Raw genomic sequence first — 9,680 nt, forward strand, 5'->3', positions numbered from 1 at the left:
TTCCATGTTTACTGTCATGTGTTCAGAATGGAGTATACTTTTGCGTGAAAGGCCTGGAGAAGCTATAAATGTATGAATCATGCCAGCCCCCCCTCTACCTACCTACCTACCTACCTACCTACCTACCTACCTACCTACCTACCTACCTACCTACCTACCTACCTACCTACCTACCTACCTACCTACCTACCTATAAGGCTATCGAGTTCAACCTCCTGCTCAAAGCAGGAATACAGATCAAAGGCTATCTGCCGGGCGGTTGTCTAAATTGTCCAAATTCATCTTGAATGCCTCCAGCGTTACAGCGCTCACCACCCCTTGAGGTCCTTGGTTCCATTGTCGTACTGCTCTAACAGTTAAGATGTTTTTCTCGATATTCAACCGAAATCTGGGTTTCTTGTAACGTAAGCCCATTGTTCCATGGCCTGCCCTCTGGTGCAGAACACGCAGCGTGGTGCAAAGTTCTGAATTCCTCAGAGTTCTTCAACAAAGTAGGTGGCGATCCTGGGGGTGCAGGAAGAAGGAGCGGCTGAAGTCCTAACCATGGAATTCTGAAGAACTTGGGGGGGGGGACTTGAGTCGGCATCGCTGCTGGCCTCAAGTTCCTATTTAGGAATATTCTCCACCCTTTGGGAAGTTCCAAAAACTGATCTGTCCATTCTAGTCTTCTGTGAAGTTGTGAGATAATGCGGATAATTAAATAATTAGCTGCCCCGTATCTTCTAGGCAAACTGCCTCCCAAATCAACATCAAAGGGATGGCAGCAGCTGGCAGTTCTTGGGCTCAAATCCACTCCCTTGTAGGGTATTGCCTCGTTCCTTCCTTGCCAACAAAGAGCAGAAAGTGTGGAAAGAATGGTATTTGCAGCAAAAACATTTCCTCAAGAGCTACTTTGGGGGGGGGGAGTGGATTGTGCCAGCTTTCACCTAACTTTCTCAAGACGAGCTGCCTGATCAAAACTGATTGGGGCCGAGCAGCACGATAGAACTGTGAGAATATGACCCTCTTGGGATGAATCAACAAAGCATGGAGAGAGGTTTGTGATAGGCTGATGTTGCAGTGGACGGCAGTCAACCATGTTTTTCAAAGGGGCAAATGTGTTTTCCCGCTTCCTTGCCCTGTTTTCCCCCTGCAAAACAGGTGATCACTCAAGAGAGGACAGGAAAAGGGTGGGGGGGGGTCATCGAGAAACAGCAAACTGGGGGAAGGTGTTTGAGGAGGGGGCGTGGTCTATTTTAAATTGCTTTTTGTGTGTGTGTTGATAAAGCAAGAGAAGCCGCTGTTCCAGAGCTATACATCACGGTATATTGTGCGCTAGGCAAACAAGGCATGGCTTAGCTGGCGCACTTGCAGCCTCTCTAAGGCTGTTGTATTGCACTTCCCATTATCTGGCTGATTCTGATGGAGTTTGTAGTCCAGCAGTAGGGAGATGCCAATTTGCACAGCCATGGCTTGGAGAATAAATGTGCCAGATCAGCTTGGCAAGCAGTAGCTCAAGTTTCACATAGGCTTGCTACCAACCACCAATAAAAGGACATATTGTAGTTTGTATTATTTTGAAGGTTTCTAGTGTAAGGTTGAGGGGGAAAAAGGTTATACTGGCTTGCAGTACATGATGGATGCTTCCAAACAGATAGTTCCTGGTGCTATCAACAAAAAGAGGTTTGTCTTTACTTAATGTGGGAGCGGGGGTGGTTAGGAAATACAGTGGTGCCTCGCTAGACAGTTACCCCGCATGACAGTTTTTTTGCTAGATATTGACTTTTTGCCATCGCTATAGTGATTCGCAAAACAGTGATTCCTATGGGGGAATTTTGCTGGACAATGTTTGGTCCCTGCTTCGCAAACCGATTTTGACTAGACGACGATGTTGACAGCTCCCTCCGCGCTCGCAAAACAGGTGTTTTCGGGACCTAAGCTTCGCAAGACAGCGATTTAAACAGCTAATTGGCGGTTCGCAAAGCAACTTTCCTATGGCCGATCTTCGCTAGACAGCGACTATTCTTCCCCATTGGAACGCATTAAACAAGTTTCAATGCATTCCAATGGGGAAATGCTTTTCGCTAGACAATGGTTTCACTAAACAGTGATTTCAGTGGAACGGATTATCATCGTCTAGCGATGTATATGAAAGAAACAGAATTGCAGGAGAATTACAAAAGAAGAATCATTATTAGTTTTATTTTATGTTTTGGGAAAATGTCTGGGTTCTTTGGAAATTGTGAGAATAAAATACGGCAATCACTATGAATACAGTAAGGAAGCACCCAGTATTAAAACCTTAGATACATGGAATATAGCAGCTACCAGGATACTCTACAAGACATGAAAGTTGTTATTCTGGAAAGAAAAACTACAGAACAAGAATCCAGAGGGAAACAGCTAAAAGTATATACACATGCGCTGGACACCCACTTCAGCAGATTAAATATTAGCCAAAGTTTCTTAAGCCATTACCAAATGTAATAATCAAGTTGTCATCTACTGTTATTTTCCTTCCCAGCTAAATCAGACACACCTTTTCAGAATGAGGCTCAAAGGTAAAATCAATCATTCTCTACATTACCACATGTTGTTCTTCTGATGTTTTCTTTAATCATTGTTGGTTTTTACAGGGCCAGCCTTCAAAAGAACTGAGTGCCAAACAGGGGTCATAAATCATTACCAGGTATAAAATGCACCTAAGCCTTGGAGCTTTGCATGAATGTTTTACCATGTCGTATCTGTATTCTAACTCTCATGTCTGACAAAGCAGACACGTTTCACGAAAGCTTGCCTTAAAACATAGCAGTTAGTCTTTGAAGTGCCACGACATCTTGTTTTGCTTTGTTTTGTGTTTCTAGTTGAAATGCTTGCACAGACTACCACGGCTACAACTTCGAAAACAACCTATGCTATGTTGGCTCTATATAACTCTATTTCCAGAATATTAAACACTGTTAGATTTAACATATAAAATCCACATTCACAATTTGCGGACTCAGTTTTCTTTCACCCTCCTCTTCGTAATGCACAGACTTCGTGCCCTTCTGCTCAAATCAACCTGTGCCACCGAATTGAAGTCAGTTTCCCATCCTCATCTGTGGGAACCGAGTGCGAAACTAGCTCAGCCTTTGGTCTGGTTCAGCTCGCCTCTCATTTCCACTCGTGGTCATTCCGCCCGGAAAAGGCAGGAATGATGCATGATTCCCGCGGCATGATTCCAAACCAGGTGATGCGATCTGGGGGATCATTCATCAACCGAGGCAATCACGAGAGACAGGTTGATCTGCTTGATAAGGTAGGTGTGCTTGCTGACGTAATTAAGTAGACGGAAAGTTTCAGGTTGGGTACAAGGAAAAAATTCCTGAGTTTCAGAGCTTCAGATGCAAACAGTCAACAAATCAAAACGTCCCTTAGACAACCGTAACAGGAATATGTAATCTTTATGTACTATTTTCTCTTGTGTGGGCTTTTATCACCTTTTTGTATACTATTCTTGAACAGCCAAACCGACACAGAAGCTGGGGTAGTCTAATGTGCAAGTGACCGGACTAATTTAGTTGTTGGTGCCTAATTTATTTTCTGACACAGCTGCCTGAGTGGCTTGAAAAGAGCTGCTTTTTGCATCTCTGAACATCCCAAAATAAACTCTGGTTGGCCCAATATCCTGCACGTGCTTTTGGACAGCTCAGTGGTCCCCAACCTTTTTTCGGTCTGTGGACTGGCTGGGGAAGGCAGGGCACACCCCCCCGCACTCGTGCGCATGCACGAACAAGCACTCTCTCTCCTGAGCGCCCGTGCAAGTGCGCAAGTGTACTCCTGCGCATGCGCAAATGGCAGTGGTGTGCTCGCACAGGGGGGCATGCTCATGTGCAAACGGCGGCATGGTGCTTGTCTGGGCACGCTTGTGCTTGTGTGCTCGCATGGTCGTGCTGGAGTGCGCATGCAGGCACAAACAGGCTGTGCGGGGGTGAGTGTTTGTGGGAGGTCTGTCTCAGTGGCCCGGTCTGGCTCAAGCCACGGACCGGCACCGGGCCTCGGACCAGGGGTTGGGGACCTCTGGTTTAGATGTCTGGTTGCAAAGCCCGAGGTTGAGAGTTCAATTCCCCCACTGGTCCTCCATGACCGGGGCTAGACTTGATGATCCTTGGGGGTCCCTTCCGGCTTTGCAGTTCTAAGATGAGGATGATCTTCATGACCAATAGGCTGCCCCCTTCATGAGCTCACAGACTTCCCCTTTTAAAAAATCCTGCAACTATCAAATAATAAATCTTGTTTCTTCCTCATGTTAGCTGCATTGCCCTGTGAAACACTCAACATTGACAAAAACGTAACGGCCCACGTGGTTTGTCTTTTTGGATCGGAGATGTGCCTTTTAGATTACAGTTATCACCGGAGCATGAAAAGACAGTGTAAAGGGTCATATTGTTCTTGTTATGCTCCTCCAAAAATGATCTTCCAAACATCTTCTTAGCATGCTAGACTTAGTTCCTGATAGCACAGGACGTACGGCTATAATTTCATATTCCATGTTTTCATTTAGCCTTTTAACATTACATATAAGGAATACAGAATCAGAATGCCTCTCATAATTGTACTAATTTAGTAATTAACTAATTTATCACCCACTCCCTGTCATTTTCTTGTCAGATCCCAAATCAATTTGCCTGTAATCTTCTGTTGTCTTACTTTACATGCATATTCCATAGACTAGGAAGCAGTAGAAAATACAGGTCAGTTCAGGTTTATGCTCTTCCCCATTTCTATTAATACTGCACTCAAGTTGGTTTGCAACTGATATAATAAATGTGTTAACTATATTGCTCCTGAACTCTTTAGCAATATTCAGCTGCCATCTGGTCCGTTAGAAAATATAAATATTCAGTTTCCAGCTATTGATTTTACAAAAGCTGAAAAGATTTAAAGAATCAAAATAACTGCACAGACACAAAACATATTCCAACATTATTCTTGATTTCTTCATATTCAACTGCAATCTGGCTTTTGACTCCTCCTTTAATATTCTTCAGCCATCATTTCAAGGCATTGCTCTCTTTTTTTGCCATTAATGTGGCAGCAAAACCAGGACAGCTTTGTGGGTTGGAGCCCAGGTAGCGAGTTCGAATCTCCACTCAGAACCTGCCGGCGAGGACCTTGTAATTTTTAAAAAAATGAAGAGAAAGCTGCTCTCGGTCAACGGGAGGAAATGGGTGGGGTACCCGCAGCTATTCCAAAAGGGCGCAGAGCGAACCTCTCAAAATCTGGGAAAAAATATAAAGCAAATAATATTAAAACCCAAAAAATGGTCCTCAGGCTGAAAAGGGGGGGGGGAGAGAGACCACAGATTGCATTCAGCAGAGGACCATTGCGTTGCTTTGCCAGGCAAAGGGATGCTCAAGATTTTAAAACAAACCCAACAAGGATTACTCAACGCATCATCATCATAATTATTGTCATTGTTGTCGCCAGTGTCATCGTTGTTTACTTCTTTCTCAGCGTTCTTAATGCAAAGGGCATCCAAAGCTACAAATTAGGCATCATGTCCTTAAAAAGGTGGCACATTGCAAAATTACTGTTGTTTTTTATTATTATTATTATTTCTGACTGCTTAAAGAGGGCAGCCGCCTAGGCTAGAATTGGTTTCTTTAAGCTTTGTGACACGGCCTATGTAGGTCACTAACATCTTGCTTCATCATTATGGTCTGATAATATCTCAGGCAAATTAACTCGGTCCTTGGTAGGCGCGTAGGCATCCCTCAGTTTCAGCCTGAAGATGGCACAATTGATGTCATCGGGTTGCTGACATTATTACCCAGGAGGTGCTGTTCATATCATGGATTTTCAAGCTGCGAAACTTCTCTTAATGTGGGTTGTTTCTCATTGGCAAGTTGTAATAAAGTCCTTCTTCATCTTCTGCTGAAGGAGAACGGCGTTCCCACAGAAGGAGCTTCAGAGTTTGAGTATTTGATCCACGCAGAGGTTCTTGAAGCCGAAAATGTGACCCCCCCCCACTCATGTTCCCCCAGCAAATAAAGGCACTCCATAAATGTCTCTTGGATGATGGCACTGCTGGTATCGTTATTGTGGTGAGGGTGGGGGTGATGATGGGGATGGGGATGATAGAAAGGGAAGAGTCTGGATTGGGTGGCAGGTACCCTTTCAGCCAGGAGAGGGAAAAGGGAATCTCTCTGCAAAGCATGAAAGATACGGTGCCTAAAAGCCAAGACCATCCGAAGATTGAAATCCTGAATCGGGAAAGATGGCTTTTTAAAAATTCTTGGGAGTGGAATAAACAGAAGGAGAATTGAACTCTGCACCACCGCCCCTGCCGAATGTCAGCCCCCGGGTCCAGGAAAAAGGCCATCAACGGATCCTGCTGGAGGTCAAAGGCGAGAGAAGGCCTGTCACAGGGGAAGAGAGAGTTAAAAGAGAGAGCTGGTTCGGTGCCCTGCCCGGCTGCTCTGTGTGGGAAGTGGGAGGAAAGCAAACAGCCAAAGGCTGATGGCCCATCAGAACGTTCTTTGTTCAAAAGAAGGCTCATGTTTAAAATTGAGTTACTTTTTCCCCCTTTGAATTTTTGTTTTCCTTTGTTTTTGTTTTTACACCCGATTCTGATATTTTAGGCGTTGCAAGAGATGCCCCAAATCCGGCCTTCATAGGGTTCAATTACCTGCCCCGCAGGTGTTCTGTGGGGCGCAGCCTCTGAGGGGGCACAGAAAGGTGGAACACTTGTGGGGGGCCAGTAAATGAACCAGCACGACCCACCAAACCAGTCGTTCTTGCCTATCTCTACCTGGAATGTGTCAGGTTTGGGAAGGGTATACTGGCCAATGTACGCTCAGTCTCAAACCCAGGAATCACTTCAGGGTCTGTCTTTAATGCAGTTGGTTGGCTGGCTAGCTCTGTGATTTGGGCTGCAGAGCCAGAGGTTGGGAGTTTGATTCCCCCACTGGGCCTCCTGGGAGAAAAACCAGCCTGGGTAGCCTTGGGCCAGCTGCGCAGTCCCAGGGCACCCCTAGTGGAAGGGAATGGTAATACACTTCTGAATGTTCTTTACCTTGAGAACCTTGCAAAGGATCACCATCTCAAAATTGATATGACAGCATGTTGTTTTAAAAAAATACCAGGCACAGTCAATCAAATTTATAAAAAATGTTGATTAGTATTACATAACAGATACAAGTTTTAACCAAAAACCTAAGTATCTGTCAAATATTGACATGATATATAGACTGTTCCTAATATTACTGTTTTCTTGTATTCTTTATTCTTATTATGCAATTATGCAAGCAAACAAGCTTCTGGCCACTTTGGGCTTTGACTTGGAATTGACGTAGTAAGCAGCTATTAAGAGAGGACGCCTTCCGACAGAGGACTGCTCTCTTCGAAATAGAGCACACGGCTATCGCTTTGCGGAATCTCAGGCTGCAGTGAAACTTGGCAGCTGGCCACTTCTGTGCTGAGCTCGTGGGAAGCACCAGCACGACAGCCGTGTCGATCACCCCATTTCGTTGCACAACAGAAAGCCAAGATCGCTTAACTCTGCCACGTGATCAGCCCAAAATCAATGCTGGAGAGGATGGAGTGAATATGGTATCTCGTGCTGCGTTCTTTCCGAGTTACACACCTTTTCTGAGTCGGAAAGGAAGGTCCTAATGGAACAAAAGCAAGCCACAGAGATGCAGAGGCTGGAATATTCCTGCAAAAGAGATGCAGAGGCTGGAATATTCCAGGGAAAGAATATTCAGAAGTGATTCCCTACTCTCTTCTTCTGGGGGCAGTTGTGAGACTGTGCAGCTTGCCCAAGGCTACACAGGCTGGCTTTACTTGCAGGAGGCCCAGTGGGGAATCGAACTCGCAGCTTCTGGCTCTGCAGCTAGACACCTAAACCACTAAGCTATTCAGCCAGCTAAAAACTAGAAGGGGCAGAGTATAATTTCATGCAAGTTCAACAATTGCCTTTTATCAGATCTGCCTACAGGCTTTCTGCTGGAACCACAGACAATTATACACATTTTTGGATCACGACCATGTTTCTATGGGTCGCAAGATTTTCTCTTTTTGGGGGGGCGTGTGGAATTTGAGTGGCCTGGAATTTATTCTATTTTATTTATAGAGATGTCAGGCACAATCCTTAAAACCGATGAAAATCTTCCTCTTGGACTAGAAAAAAAGCAAAATGCAAAGTTTAAGCACATGTCACTTTGAATATCAGCCTGTTTTCCATGGGGACTCGACCTTGGGGTTCAGAAAGTAAATGTAATTCAATGACCGCACTTGAAAATGATTCTCAACAGGTCTGGGCAATTTTTTTATTTTTATTTTATTTTTTTTGCAGATCTTGTGAAACTCTGAGAGAGTGGCTTGGCCATACTGGAAGATAATCCTACAGAGAAGGTGCAGGATCTGTTCTCTATCATCCCAAAGTGCAGGACATCCAACAATGGGCTCAAGCGACAGGAAGCCAGATTTCAGCTGAACATCTTAGCTGTTAGAGCAGTACGACAACGGAACCATGACCTCGGGAGGTGATGAGCGCTCCGACGCTGGGGGCCTTCAAGAGAAAATTTAGACCACCCTCTATCAGATCTGCTTTGATTTGGATTCCTGCCTTGAGCAGGGGGTCGGACTCGATGTCCCCTTCCAACTTGATTAGTCTATGATTCTAGTGAGATTAGTGGCTGAGTTGGGATTTGAACCCGGGACTCTCCTGCCTTAGTCCAGCACTCAAACCACGACATCATACTGGGTGACCTCAGCCACTGGGGTAGATGGCTTTAAAAGAGGACCAATCAAATACACAGAGGGTGGTGCTACCCATGAGTAATCCTCCTGGCTATATTCAGGATTACAGAAGTGCACTTTTGAATACCGCAGGCAACTGAAACAAGAGCGTGAGAGGGATCTAGCAAGACACAGGAAGCAAGGCTGGTTGGGCTTTGGAATACCCTCTTGAGAGAGCGGCCCATTGATTTTGCACCTTCTTGTGCAAATGAGACGCTTGCCAGGCCCCCTCTAAACCAAGAGTCTGGTGATACCTGAAGGCTGACATGTTGTACAGTGGTGCCTCGCTAGATGATGATAATCCGTTCCACTGAAATCGCTGTTTAGCGAAATCATCGTCTAGCGAAAAGCCTTTCCCATTGGAATGCATTGAAACCTGTTTAATGCGTTCCGATGGGGAAGAATCATCGTTGTCTAGCGAAGATCGGCCATAGGAAAGCCGCTTTGCGAACCGCCGATCAGCTCACTGTCTTGCGAAGCTTAGGTCCCGAAAACGCCTGTTTTGCAAGCGCGGAGGGAGCTGTCAAAATCGTCGTCTAGCGAAAACCGGTTTGCGAAGCAGGGACTAAACATTGTCCAGCAAAATTCCCCCATAGGAATCATTGTTTTGCGAATCGCTATAGCGATCGCAAAAAGTCAATGTCTAGCGAAAAAATTATCATGCAGGGTAACTGTCTAGTGAGGCACCACTGTAATTTTAAATTGAACTTTTGTAGACTTTACCCCGTCTTCCCTTCCCTCTTTGTTGCTTTGCTGCAACCAAGGTACCCCACAGACTACACTATGGGGTGGGGAGTAGAACTGAACCCAGAGCTTTAGCAACCAATCCCCCCCCCACCTCTGTTTCTCCTCCATGGGGGTTCTCAACGACATTTGGACATGCCACTTTTATGGGGAATGACAGATACGGGTGT

The sequence above is a fragment of the Pogona vitticeps genome, chromosome 9, assembly GCF_051106095.1.
Source record: "Pogona vitticeps strain Pit_001003342236 chromosome 9, PviZW2.1, whole genome shotgun sequence".
In the NCBI taxonomy this organism is placed as follows: domain Eukaryota; kingdom Metazoa; phylum Chordata; class Lepidosauria; order Squamata; family Agamidae; genus Pogona; species Pogona vitticeps.